Raw genomic sequence first — 13,492 nt, 5'->3', positions numbered from 1 at the left:
AGAGTAGATATTTCCCTGTTTATAGAGATAGCGGTGTAAATGTTTATGTGTTTATAGAGATATCGTTGTAGATATTTCCATGTTTATAGAGATAGCGGTGTAGATATTTCCACGTTTATACAGATAGCTTTGTAGATATTTCCATGTTTATAGAGATAGCAGTGTATTTATTTCCATGTTTATACAGATAGCAGTGTAGATACTTCCATGTTTATACAGATATCGGTGTAGCTATTTCCATGTTTATACAGCTAGCGGTGTACATGTTTACATGTTTATAGAGATATCGGTGTAGATATTTCCATGTTTACAGAGATAGTGGTGTAGATATTTCCATGTTTATACAGGCAGCGGTGCAGATATTTCCATGTTTATACAGATAGCGGTGTAGATATTTCCGTGTTTATGCAGATAGCGATGTAGATATTTCCATGTTTATAGAGATAGCGGTGTATATATTTCCATTTTTATAGAGATAGCGGTGTAGTTATTTCCATGTTTCTAGAGATAGCGTTGTAGATATTTTCATGTTTATAGAGATAGCGGTGTAGATATTTCCAGGTTTATACAGATAGTGGTTTAGATATTTCCATGTTTATACAGATAGTGGTTTAGATATTTCCATGTTTATGGAATTATCAGTGTAGTTATTCCCATGTTTATACAGATAGCGGTGTAGATATTTCCATGGTTAAACAGATAGCGGTGTAGATATCTCCATGTTTATACAGGTAGCAGTGTATATATTTCCATGTTTATACAGGTAGCGGTGTAGATATTTCCATGTGTATACAGGTAACGGTGTAGATATTTCCATGTTTATACAGATAGCGGTGTAGATGTTTCCATGTTTATACAGGTTGTGGTCTAGATGTTTCCAAGTTTATACAGATAGCAGTGTAGATATTTCCATGTTTACACAGATAGTGGTGTAGATATTTCCATGTTTATACAGGTAGCGGTGTAGATATTTCCATGTTTATACAGATAGCGTTGTAGATATTTCCATGTTTGTTCAGATAGCAGTGTAGATATTTCCATGTTTTTGTTCCTGATTTATTGAGACTAGAGAATGGCAATGACTTTTACCAAGTATACTGCTGGTAAACATTTTGTTAACAAGGCACGTCCTGTACAGCCCTGCATCCCTTAAACTTTGATTTTTTACAACACATGTTTTTGTGAACTCCAGGTTGGGTCAAAATGGCTGGGGCCAAGCAGCTATGGCAAAGCTACAAATTAACAACCTCTCAGCAAAGCAATTCTTTAAAGGACAGGTCTTTTTGAAAATGGAGTCCTTTATGTCTTTCCTTTCTACATGGACACAGTGACAGTCTGATCTCTCTTTCTTTTCCCTACAGGTGGACACGCGCCCACTGATACTCCTTCTAATTGCCACATGTGAGAGGAGGATATGACACGTGATATCGCAGGGAGTAGAAACACCCCTGTGATACTGTTCTTCATATTCAGGGATGAAGAGGATGATATTAATCCCAATACAGATGGGTGTGCACCCTCTGTACACCGAGGTTGTACACCCGTCTGTGAAAGTGTTCGTAATCTCCAGAGGGGGAGAATATATTACTCACAATATGGTAAAGAGGCTGTGAGTCCACGGAGGATCCTCAGAGCCAGCGGGGGAAGAGGAGCTGGCTTTCAGTCCCTCCCTCACGGGGGTGACTACCCCCACTGCGATGGGGGACCTAAGAGCCAGTGGGGGAAGAGGGGCTGGCTCTGAGTCCCCGCCTCGCTGGGGTTGCCTCCCCCCCCTGCGATGGGGGTCCTAAGAGCCAGGAGCAGAAGAGGGGCTGGCTCTCTGTACCCGCCTCTCGAGGGGTGCCTCCCCCCCGTGATGGGGGTCCTAAGAGCCAGAAGGCTTAGAGGGGCTTGCTCTCAGTCCCCGCCTCGTGGGGGGTGCCTCCTCCCCCTGCGATGGGGGTCCTAAGGGCCCAGGAGGAAGAGGGGCTGGCTCTGAGTCCCCGCCTCGCGGGGAGTGCCTCCCCTTCCTGCGACGGTGGTCCTAAGAGCCAGGGGGGAAGAGGAGCTGGCTCTCAGTCTCCGCCTCGTGAGGTGCCTCCCCACCTTGCGATCAGGGTCCCAAGAGCCAAGGTGGAAGAGGGGCTGGCTCTCTTTGTGGATGTTTCTTTTTCCATTCTCAGGCAGTTTTCTTTTTTCTTTCTTTTTTTTTTTTTGAGACTGTGTCTTGCTCTGTTGCCCATGCTTTGCTGAATCTCAGGTGACTGCAACCACTGCCTCCCAGGTTCAAGAGATTCTCCTGCCTCAGCCTCCTGTGTAGCTGGGACTAGAGGCGTGTGTCACCACACCCAACTAATTTTCGTATTTTTAGTAGAGATGGGGTTTCACCATGTTTGCCAGGATGGTCTCTATCTCCTGACCTTGTGATTCACCCACCTCAGCCTCCCAAAGTGCTGGGATTGCAGGTGCGAGCCACCGGATCCAGCCTCTCAGACGATTTTCATACCTGCATACTCTGATCACTACTCTATTAAACAGTCAACGAGGGTAAGTATTATCTTCAGATTTCCAGGGCTCTGTCTCTGTACAGCCCTCTCCTCCTCAATATTCTGCCCTATGAATTCTAGCCACATTGGCCTTCCCAGACTCACAGTTCTGTCCTCTCAACTCAGGAAGGTCTCTGAGCTCCATCTGCATTCTTTCTTCCTGTGCTGTCGCCTGGAAAGTTTTCTAAGGTGTTTGGGAGGTCAATTGTGGGGCTAGCCTCATTTGTTTCTCATTTCTTGAGGATCACTGCCTTTTGATGCTTGATTCCAGTGATTGATTCCCTTTGTTGCTTGAGGGCCATAGTTTCATATATTTTGTCCAGTATTTTTGTTGTTTTAGGTCAGAAAGTAATTTTGGTCTCTGTTACTCCATCTTGGCCAGAAGTGTAAGACCTAAGCATTTACACATCAAAATACTGCACACATAATTTTAGTTTAAGCTACTTTTTAAAAAATCTCCTTCATTTTCCATTTAGCATTCTATTTAGGGTATTACGTTGGTTTTTTTTGAAATTCTGTTATTGGCAGTTTCTATTGCCTATCAATCCCATTTAAAGATAGTGCACAGGGTATTCTAAAATAGCTGTTAAGCAAAGAGAAAATTGGGCCTGATAGGGTGAGAATCACAGCTCTAATACCTAGAGTGACCTTATAATATATTGTCCAAAGGAGATATTTTTGACAGTGAAAGAGGGTGTTGTTAGTAATTATATCAGGACCATGGCCTAAACCAGGACTATCCCAGGCAGCCTGGGACATATTTGTACCCCATCTCTATTTAATGCCTTTATATAATTCTTTACTTAATTCTACCAGCCTTTATTGAGCCTGCTTTCTTTGTCTAGCTGAGTGCCACGTGCTGACATCACTAAGATCAATACAGCAAACTCTGAAAGATGGACAGGGAGACAGGAGATGGTCCTTTATAATGCAGTGTGATCTGTGCTGCAATAGAGGTGAGCACAAGGGCCTGATGAAGGCTCAGTGAAGAGCATGCTTGACTGCAGGGGAGGGCACTTAGGTTAGAAAAGATGAGTCGAAATATGTTCATAGGGAGCATGGGAGGAGAGGTGGTGGGAAAGGTATTCCAGACAGTGTGTGTCAAGGCCAAGAGCCAGGGGAACACAGGTGGGGCTTTTTTTTTCTTCTAAGATGGAAGAGTGTTCTGATTGCCTGGAAAACAACGCACATGGGAAGCTGTACAGAAATGAGTGGGGAAAGGTAATACTTAACAGCAACAGCAGTTAATATTTAGTGCCCACTTACGACATGCTGGACACAGTTCCGGGTACTCTGAACATATTCGCTCATTTAATCTTTACAACAACCCTATGAGGTAGGTACTATTATTATCCCCATTTTCAGGTGAGGAATCTGAGGCACAGAGAGAGTAAGTATGTTGCCCAGGGCCACGCACCAAGTATGTGGTAGGTCCTGGAGTTGAATGCAGAGCCCCTCCACTCTAAACTCCTGAAAGCCAGATGCTACAAGGCGTTGTTATTCCAAGTGGAGGAATGCTAAGGACAGCATCCTGCAGGTGACCAGGAAACCCTGAGGCATTCAAAGCAGGGGAATGGCTTAAAACAAGGTGGTATAAGAAAGTGCTCCCAGAGCAGTATGAAAGTCTGGTGTAGTGGAGGTCTCCGCTAGCCACAAGAGGTGGTAAGAGGCTGAGCTGAAGCAGCTGCAGCAGGGATGAAGAGGATACATTCCCCAAACCCTTATGGGCAGAGTCCTTTGGCTTCAGTGACCACGGCCAAGGGTGCAGAGGAGAAGCCCAAGAAGATGCCAGGTGTCTGGCTTATACCCCTGTGTGAACGTGAAGCCTCTCATTGACATGCAGGTTACAGGAGGAAAAGCAGGTTTATTTGGGAAGGAGGCTTCTAGACCATGACTTCCATTTTAGCCATGTAGTTTTTGAAGTGCTTGTACAAGTTCTAGGTGGAAATGTCCAGGATGCAGTGGGGAACTCAAAGTAGATCTCAGGAGAGAGGCTTAGGCCAGAGGGCTTGGGGAATCATCAGCATGGGGGTGGGAGGAGAGCTGGTATTTGGATGAGATTGCAGTGGAGCACGAACAGAGTGGGAAAAGGTGGTGATGAACCCAGGGACTCCAGTATGCGGTAGCTGGCTGTGAGATTAGGAAGCAATGAAGGAGGTCGAGAAGGATGTGGGGGAGAAGCATCAATAAGGAATAAATGAGTTGCACGTGCTCCAGAGAGGCCAAATAAAGACTGGATTTGGCTCTCGCAGGTCATACACGAAAGAGTCTCGGAATCAAAAGGAAAACGGTGGTGGTTTAAAGGGTATATTCGGTTTCTAGGTCTGCTGTCACAAAATACCAGAAACTGGGTGTCTTGTTAAAACAACAGAAATTTTTTCTCTCACAGTTTTGGAAGCTAGAAGTTCAAAACGAGGTGTTGGCAGCACCATGCTCTCTCTGAAGATGCTAGGAAGAATCTGCTCCATGCCTTTCCATTCGCTTCTGGGGTTTCCTGCAAGCCCTGACATTCCTTGGCTTGTAGATGCATCACCCCAGTTTCCGCCCCCATCATCACATGGCCTCCTCTCTGCGTGTGCCTCTGCCTTCCCTCTGTTCTTCTTCTAAGGACACCGACACCAGTCATAGTGGATTAAGGGTCCACTCCTAACTAATTATATCTGCAACAACCCTATTTCCAAATAAAGTCACATTCTAAGATTCCTAGGGAGAACATGAATTTTTGGGGGTGTGTGGATACTGTTCCACCTGGGACATGGAGTAAATAAATGGCAAGGAAGATTACAGATGACTTTAAGCTAAAGAGGGAGATAGGGTTAAATGTAGGACCTTTTTTTTCCAGGACGGGAGAGGTTTAAACATGTTACAACATTGAATAAATGAAATAACCATGGACATGGAGTGGCTAAAGATTCTGAACTAAGTGCAAAGAATTGATAGCGCAAGCTCCCAAGGGGCTGGGGCCTGGAGCGCAGATGGATGGATCCACTGTGGGCAGAACTGGGGGATGGGAGGGGTGTGCAGATGCAGATGTGTTTGAGTGTGGGTGGCCAGAAGCTGATTGGGGTGAAGCGTGACAGTGCAGCTCCAAGCACGCTGGAGGTGTTCACCAAGCAACTCAAGAGCAGATGGCAGAACGAGCAGCTGAAATAACAGCTTGTGAAATCAACCCTACTTTGTGGGGAGAGGATTGGTTAAGGATTCTAGCCATGAGAACCAAGAAGAGGAGGATAATCTGTTCATGCCTATTATGGGGCTTTGGGGGAGCAGTTTCAGCCTCAACGTGGAGAATGTTTTAGAAGGCCAGAGAAAAGAACCCTGCAAATCACGTGAGCTGGCCCCTCACTTTGAGATGAAGTGTCCATACAGAAGTAACGCCACCCTCCGTAGTGGTTCTAGAGTGTGGCAATCTGGAGGGGTCATTATGGAAAAGGGCTGAAGCATAAGAATGTAGGCCCAATACTGAGATAGAAAGAGGATTCTCTGAGATGACTTAGGCAGGGTGATGGTGGTGGAGGTGGGTGTAAGAAGCCCTCTGCTGCCTCAGTCCGAGCATGGAATTCAATTGGTCAAGAGCAGAGCCAATCACCATTTAGGCCCCCTTGTTAGCCTTAATTTATTCCTCAGGTATGGAGAATACTCCTCAAGATGCATTCAGAGTGTAAGCTACCTCTTCCTCAGCAGACGACTGCCCTGCAGGTTTGCAGTTCTGTCATTTGGAAACTCCCTGATGTGTCCCTTGGCTCTTCCCATTCTTTTGCTTCAACACATTTTAAGACCAGGCACCTTAGCTGCAGAAACAGCATGAAAAACAAGTAGGTTTCAGGAAAAATTATCCCAAGTGGAGTCTCTACTGTGCTCTGTTTCTCAGATGTAAAGCTTAAAACAGTGTAAGAGTTTTTACAGAGTGTATTCATATCACACCGGTTTTGGGTCAATTGATAGGGGCTTTTTCTTGATCAAACCGTTCAATTGTCCTGTTGATCCTGGCCTAAAATCTGAGTGGGTAAAAAATATTTTAGGAGAGATGAGATTCTAACCCTCAATGGCAAAAAGCAGGGCTGAGCCCTAAGCCCACGTTTTTACACATATTTTACAATTGAATGTGTTGCACTACCGCTAGAACACTAGTTCTCAACCAGGGGCGATTTTGCTTTCCAGGGGACATTGGCAATGTCTGGAGAGATTTTTTTTTCCATTTTCAAAAATTGTGGCAAAGCACATAACATAAAATTAGCCATTTGAACCATTTTCATGTGTATATTTCAGTGGCACTAAGCACCTTCACACTGATGTGCAACCATCACCACCATCCATCCATAGAACTCTTTTCATTTTGCAAAACTGTAACTCTGTACCCACTAAACACTAACTCACCATTTTCCTCTTCTCCCAGCCCCTGACAACCATCATTTGACTTTGTGTCTCCATGATTTTGACTACCCTAGGTACCTCAAATAAGTGGAATCATACTGTTGAGGGATTTTTGATGGTCACAACTTGGGATGGGGTGCTGCTGGTGTCTAGTGGGTAAAGGCTAGGGAGGCCACTTAACATCCTGCAATGCACAGGATCGTCCCCACAAGAAAGCAATAACTAACCCCAAATGTCAATCCTACCAAAATTGAGAAACTCTGAGCTAGAAAAATCTCGTGAGTAATCTTACACCATGGAGTATCAGTCAATAGAGACTAGTTATGTTGCAATAAGAAACCACCTCCAAATTTCTGTGGTTTAAAACAACTTATATTTTTGCTCTAACATGGAGCATCCTTAATCAGCAACCCGGGCTGGTGGGAGTTCCATCCTGACCTGGGCTTCTACGATGATAAATTGTGCACTGGCATTTAAAGCTCCCATTGGAAGTGTCCAGGTCATTTTCGGTCACACTTTCTTGGCCAGATCAAATCACAGGTCCACATCTCACTTCAAAGGGAGGAAGGAAGTGCATTTTTACTCTGAGGAAATACAACCACCGCACCTAGCAATTAAAAATAAACCTCATAGTGCTATCACCTGCTTGAAGTGCTGCTATCAGAGCAAGCCTACCAGTAGGAGTGGTGCAGGCTGCAGGTTTTTGGTTTTGTTTTGTTTTGTTTTTGGAGACTGCACTCCAGCCTTAGTCTGTCATGCAGGCTGGAGTAGAGTGGTGTCATCACAGCTTATTGCAGCCTTGACCTCCCCACACAAGTGATCCTCCCACTTCAGCCTCCTGAATAGTTGAGACTATAGGCCCGTGCCACCACGCCTGGTTAATTTTTTGTATTTTTTTGTAGAGATAGGGTTTCACTATGTTGCCTAGACTGGTCTTGAACTCCTCGATGCAAGTGATCCACTTGCCTCGGCCTCCCAAAGTGCTGAGATTACAGGCGTGAGCCACCATGCCTGGCCTAGAAGCTCATTCTTATTGGCCAGAAGCTAGAGAGTGATCTAAAGACTCCAAGCCAGGCCAGACTGGTTTCAAGCCTTAGGGCTAGTGTATTAATGAATGAGGTTCGAGCTTCTATGGCATGGGAACTGAGGGGCACCACAACACTCAGCTTACTCAAGGGACCAATTCTAGCAGCCTTCGAAGGAGTCTGAAAAAGGTAGCCTTGAATTAGTTTCCGGGTGAAAAATATTTGTCCCAATTGAAGCAAGTACTAGTAGTGACTGCCTCTGCTAAGGAAGCAGAGGTTACCTGCTTACCTGTGAGCAATAGGATTTCTTGGGGTTGATTTTGCAGGAACATGTACCTCCATGTGGCCAAACAAGCAGGCTTGCTTAGATTTGCACCACAGGATATTAAAGTGGAAAGGAATCTTAAACATCTAATTGAGGGATGGCAAATTGGGTTTATTGTAAGAGTCACCTCTGACCCTTTGGTTGTGGCTGCTAGGAGCACTGGGTGGAAAGAATTCCGTAGTTTTTTCCAGAGAGAGACAGCGAGGCTTCACTAGAGAGTCTAGTGGGCATGGAAGGGAGGGGGTGAGTTGTTGTGCCTGTAACAGGATTTTGCCATCCCTAGTTCTAATCCAACACTTTGAGAGCTGAGGCTCAGCTCCACGAGTGATTTATAGAGGTCCTTCCTTTATTGCTTTTATGTCACCACATCTAGAATTAGGTCTTCTGCTTCAAAGAAAGTCAGCTGCCTTATTACCATGTAGCATAGTTAGATTCCCCATTTCACCCAGAAAATAAATATTTATTGAGGGCTGGCCAAGTGTGGTGGCTCACGCCTGTAATCCCCGCATTTTGGGAGGCCAAGGTGGATGGATCATTTGAGGTCAGGAGTTCGAGACCAGCCTGGCCAACATGGTGAAACCCTGTTTCTACTAAAAATACAAAAATTAGCCAGAAATCCCTTGAACCCAGGAGACGGAGGTTGCAGCGAGCCAAGATCGCACCACTGCACTCCAGCCTGGGTGGAAGAAAGAGATTCCATCTCAAAAAATAAAATAAATAAATAAATAAATTCACAAAAATATTTATTGAGGGCCCACTTGGTTTTTAACAGTGAAATAGGAGCCGAACATAGAGCAGTGAATGAATAGGCCAAGTCCCTGCTCTTCTTGGCCTTACATTTTGGGGGAGGAGACAGATTAGTAATTATTAGGAGAATTATTAGTAATTATTAGGAGAAAGCAGGAAATTTCTGCTTTCATGGGTGGGATACCAGAAGGTAAATCATTATGCAAGGATATTTTGGGACAAGTTTCTATAGCATAGATGTATTTTAGGATGATTGGGGCTGTGTGTTGTGAGCACGGGATCTCTGAGGCAGTCAAAGGGCACCAGGAACCTCATCTCTTAAGACGTGCATGCACCGTAGGCTGCCGTTTGTGTCCTTCACTCTGGCCAAGCTCCCTTTTTCATCATGGCCTTTGCACTTGCTGTTCTCTGTCTGGGGAAGAATGCTCTTTCCCTAGAGATCCAAATGGCTCACTCCTTCAGTGTCTTCAAATCTCTGTCAAATGTCACCTAAACAGAGAGGCTTTCCATGGCCTCTAGAGGACAAAGTAGCACATTTTCTCACCCACTTACCCTGCTCATCCTTCTTTATAGCACCCCTCACCACCTGCTGTATTATTTGTTTATCGTTCTGCTTTCTCAGCTTTCTCTCTAAAATGGAAGATCTATGAGAACAAGAACCTGTCTGCTCATTGAGGTGTTCCTCTAGAAAAATGTCTGGCCCATAGCAGGTGCTTAATCAACAATTTCTGAAGGAAATGTGGAGGAAAAAAAGATAGGAGAAAGCAAACTCATGAAGAAGAGTGCTTGGGTGGGGTGGGAGGAGAAGAGGGCAATGGATCCAGGCCCTACAGGGATTCACTGTTCAAGCAGAAAGTCCAGGGAAAGCCACATGGCCTCCTTCAATCGGATGAGCTGGAGCTGCTGACATCCCCTGCAACCTGGGAGCCAGTGAATGCAATTCTTCAGCTGGGTCTAAGGACAGAAGGAGGCTAATGAACAACCACATTCTGAGCAACAGTGTCACTTCAGTCCTCCCTGTTTACTTCCAAGCTGCTGAGAGTCTTATGCACATTTCCTCTTCTCACTTGCCTCTTCACATCCCTAGCTGCCGCAGGAATTTATGGCTTAATTAAAGTGGGAAGCAGGGTTTATACATGTTTATATAAAGTTATATTTTCCTCCACCTCTTTGTTGGAAGAAAAGTCAAATGTTAAAATTCTTAAGAGCCCAGGATTTCGAGAGTAACCTGGGAAACATTGCAACCCCATCTCTACAAAGAATGAAAAAATTAGCTGGGAGTTGTGGTCCCAGCTGCTTGGGAGGCTGAGGCAGGAGAATCATTTGAGCCCAGGAGGTTGAGGCTGCAGTGAGCCATGTTAGTGCCATTGCACTCCAGCCTTGGTGAGAGAGTGAGATCTTGTTTAAAAATAAAGAAAGAAAGAAACACCTAGAAAGGACACTAGAGATAAATCTAGTTCATGCTCCTTGTTTTCTATGGGAGGACACTGAGGTCCAGGGTCACACAACTCACAAATGGCCAGCCTACAGAAACCCTGTAAGAGGCAGAGTGTGAGGAAAAGGCAGGCACTTGTGATAACCCCACTGGTAGGCAGGAGCTAAGCCTCCATAGGTGGGGAAGGGAATTAACCCCAGGACACAGGCTCCAGTCTGGGGGCTTGAGATGCTCAGGGGACACCAGTTAGAACTAAGGCAGGAGGCCAAGGCAGAAGCTGTGCCCCTCTGCCTGGATGTATGAGGGCAGCAGAGGAAGAAGAGTTGGCAAAGCAGCCCAGAAACACATGAAGAGGAGGAGTGAATGTAAGTAGAGCATGCCAGAGATGGCAGATCAAGGCAGGGAGTTAAATTGAAGGAGGAGGCAGCCGCGGCCAAGGGTGCACAGTGATTCAAAGTTACAGTTGGTTATGGGCTGAGGAAACAGCTTTGTGTTTCACTGCTGTGAGAGGCAACCAGATTGCAAGGAAAGGAGGGGAAGAGGGAGGCATTAACATGGAGGAGTGAATGTAGACAGAACCTTCCAGATGTTGGCTGAAGATAGAAAGGAGAGGGAGGAGGGGTTCTGGAGGGAGAAAGAAGTTAAAGAGTATTTTTTTATATAGGGAGATATGGGAGTTTTGGGTTTTATTTTTGGCTTGTGAGAATGACCTAATCTTGTATAAAGGGATTAAAGATTTTTTAAAAAATTTATCTCTGAGCCTTAGGTCTTTCAACTTTAAAACGAAGATAAAAAATCTATGTCTTCGGCTTATGAGGATTAAAATGTGAAAACACATTATTCCAGTGCCTGGCACATTATAAACACATAATACATGGTAGCTATTTTAAATATTTTATTATAAACTTATGTGGTGCTCATCTGGAGGCCTAGGAAAGTGTTATTGAAAGTATTTTAAATCTTAGTATCTTATATTTATCATTTATAGAGTATAGTTGATTAAGAAATACTTCACGTATTTTGAAAGATTGGGCTGGAAACATACCCGAAGAAGCATTCTTTTTATCTCTCATGTACATGTGGACATTATACATTTTAATTAAGTGTTATTATATGAGCCAAATTCCCTCCTCATGGGTGTTAGTAGGAGTTGACCTCGAAGGAGGGAGGATTTGGTTGTGGATTTATGACTCACATCTGCGAAAGGAGTAAGGGTGAATAAGAACAGGAAACTCTCTGATAAGCAATTTTACTATGTTTTCATTTTTATCTGAAACTCTGTAATCCAAGACTGGGGTAACTTTTCATATTTTTTAAAAATACTTTTTTATAGGCTGGAGTGATCTTGTGTAAGCAAGGATAAATCATAGACGTTAGAGAGACGTTTGTCTCTGTGCTCTTTGGTACAAATTCCATGAATAAGAGCCAAGGCAGGGGGTGGGGGTGGTTGTCAGGAAACCAAGGGATGAGATGTTTTTCTTTTTCAAAGATGACACCTGTGATGCCAACTAGTGAGCATGGGCGATCAGAGCGGAAAGGAATTCGTTACAGTCCTAAAGAGGGATAAATGCATCTGGTGTCAGATTAACTCCAGCCAACAGCCTCACTCAGTCCTAAATACTGACTCAAAAGCATGTTGATTTCAGTGTGAGAAACAGATGTGTAAAGGTGACTTCTCATGAGGTAAAATATAAAGCAACATGCCTAGGTCTTAAAATCATGATGTTGAGTGCAACTATAAGAAAAAAATGGGCTTACTGATATAATGTTATTATGTAATTTAAAGCTGCATTTGCATATCAAACAACCTTGCCTATTTCTACAGAGATAGTTGGTTTTTCTTTTTTTTTTCTTGTGACAGGGTCTCACTCTGTTGCCCAGCCTGGAGTGCAGTGGCGCCATCTCAGCTTGCTGCAGTCTTGACCTCCCAGGCCCAAGTGATCCTCCCACATCAGCCTCCCGAGTAGCTAGGATTACAGGCACAGGCCACCATACCTGGCTAAATTTTTTTGTTTTTTATTTTTATTAAAGATGAAATCTTACTATGTTGCCCAGGCTGATCTCAAACTCCTGGGCTCAAGTGATAGACCCACCTCCATCTCCCAAAGTGCTGAGATTACAGCCACCACGCCCCCGGCCAAGATAGAAAGTTTAAGTGCACATATCAAACATACTAGAGAGGTTGCTGATGGGATAGGGAGGATGTGTGTGAGCATCACAGACGAGGGAAAAAGCAAAATGAGACAGCGGCTTTGCCCAGATGGACAATGAAAATGTGCTATGAGTTAAAGAGCATGATTTTTAAAAGGAGAGAAATCTTTTAGTCATCGGTCTTCTCTTTGTTCTGGCTTAATGAATCTGCTGCAAAGGCAAATAGCTTTCAGGCACACTTGCTGTCCTAGTGGTAACATTGGCTTCAAGGACTCCTCGAGCGGTTTCGGATGGCTTCCTGAAGGTGACAAAGAGGAGCTGTGTTTTCAGCCAAATATCAGAACCAGGGCCACTGCCTGCCACCAAACCCCAGCGGGCACCCCTACTTTGTGTTTATCTGTGGTGGCTACGCTTGCCCACCTGGGTGGGAACCCCGAGAATGACTCCAAACTTTTCCAGGGACTGCATGCCAGGGTATTTTTACAATTTATGTGCAGACTTTGTTCGGGTGGAAAAGTTATTTTGTGAAGACGAAGCAAGCAATTGGGGTACCTACCTTATGGCATTTTTGACATTGAGAGTGCTAAAAATACCCCTCCCTTAACCAAAACCCTGACAAATAGAGCCAGGGAAGGCCATGCAAAAAAGGATTCTTGGGCTTGTATGCCTGATAACAAAAACTTATCACAGAAGACTGCAAAAAACAGAATCTTGCGCAAAGCCCATTGCAACTTTGCACACAACAATGCTTCTGAAGGATATTTGCCCAACAACTGCCTGTCCAACCTGGGCCTGGCATCACCTTTGTTATTGATCTTTGTAGCCAAGGATAATCATTTCCAAACGATCTTATAATCTTCCTCATTTTTTCTTTTGTCTTCCTTTACCTCCGTGAATATGCATATAGTTT

At 44.5% G+C, this 13,492-nt stretch overlaps 1 long non-coding RNA gene across 4 annotated transcripts in view; it reads left to right on the top strand.

Annotated features, from left to right (window-relative positions):
• LOC112207723 (uncharacterized) overlaps nucleotides 1-5,225 on the top strand; it is a 575,632-nt gene extending 570,407 nt beyond the window's left edge. For 2 of the 4 annotated variants that reach the window (XR_008542105.2, XR_010154850.1), the window contains 3 exons: nucleotides 1,362-2,526; nucleotides 3,371-3,481; nucleotides 4,915-5,225. This is a non-coding gene — a long non-coding RNA (uncharacterized LOC112207723). The other 2 variants (XR_008542104.1, XR_002942164.2) reach the window with 2 other exon arrangements.
• Nucleotides 5,226-13,492: the final 8,267 nt, after the last annotated feature.

Source organism: Pan troglodytes, chromosome X (assembly GCF_028858775.2).
Source record: "Pan troglodytes isolate AG18354 chromosome X, NHGRI_mPanTro3-v2.0_pri, whole genome shotgun sequence".
Lineage (NCBI taxonomy): Eukaryota > Metazoa > Chordata > Mammalia > Primates > Hominidae > Pan > Pan troglodytes.
Note: the sequence above shows the minus strand (reverse complement) of the source record. Positions and strands in the feature narration are given on the sequence as shown.